The following is a 1,133-nucleotide window of genomic DNA, read 5'->3' as shown; positions in this document are numbered from 1 at the left end:
ATTTGCATCCCGAAATCGTCCGGCGATGTTCCGTCAGTACTGTTCACCGCGACGCCGATGTTTCGCTCCGATTACGGCCAGCTCCGGTCTTGGTTCTCCGATCAAGACCCCGATCCGGAATGCCCAGGACCAGGCGCTTCCATTGGTATCTTCAATTGCTTCGTCGGAGTCCGGTGGCGGCGGGAATTTCAGATCTACGAATTTCAGCCCCAAGTTATATTTGCGTTGGCTTCAAAACTCAATTACTCCGGATCGGTTGCTGATTTTTGCAATTCCTCTCTACTACAAACTCATCTAGCCATGGGTAAGATTTCTATGCCTTCAATTTCGGAAAATTCATCGCCGATCGGAAACGCCCAAATCATGTGTTTGGTTCGTCTCCGGCGAATGTTTCCGGTCAATTGCCTCCGTTCCAGCCCGGTTCTTCACCTTTGGTCACCGGTTCCGTGACCCCCTCGTCGTCGCCGGTGGTTGGTGGTGCTCCGTGGTTGTCTCGCCGTCGCCGGTTTTTGCCGGTCAACCGATGGTCAACTCTTCGGTTTCTTTTGCAAATGCAATTCCGGCCTCTGTTTCCGCTTCCTCAGCAACTCCCTTGGCTTCTTTTAGGGATGTTACTGCTCCTTCCTCCAGCCAGACAGAGTTTTGCCGGGTTTGGTGGTTTGGTGGGCGAGATTCCTGAACCGGACTTTGTTGATGGTATACCGGGTATTCTATTCCCGGATCAGGTTATTTCTTCTCTGTCAGTGCCTTTTAAATTTGCGTTGATTGGCCGTGTTACAGGGAACCGGGGTGTTACACCCAATAGTGATATCTTGGCTGCTTTTTCTCGTTTTGGCTTTTTGGCCTCATTTACATTGAAATTTCTTCCCCGAGGATTTCTGGTTCTTATTTTCTCTAGCGAGGAAGATTATTTGAAGTTCTGGCCTCAGGAATTAGTTTCTATTGGGTCAGTGTCGATACGCTTTTTCAAATGGACACCGGAGTTTAAATTTGAGGCTGAGTCTTCGATTGCTCCGGTTTGGGTTCGTATTCCTGATCTACCGTTGCATTTATATGACAAGAAGTGTCTTTATCAGATTGGTAAGCTCTTAGGAAACCCTGTTATGGTGGATGAGATCACCGCTGATGGTTCT

This window comes from Primulina tabacum, chromosome 8 (genome assembly GCF_025594145.1).
Source record: "Primulina tabacum isolate GXHZ01 chromosome 8, ASM2559414v2, whole genome shotgun sequence".
NCBI lineage: Eukaryota > Viridiplantae > Streptophyta > Magnoliopsida > Lamiales > Gesneriaceae > Primulina > Primulina tabacum.
This window is presented reverse-complemented; position numbering follows the sequence as displayed.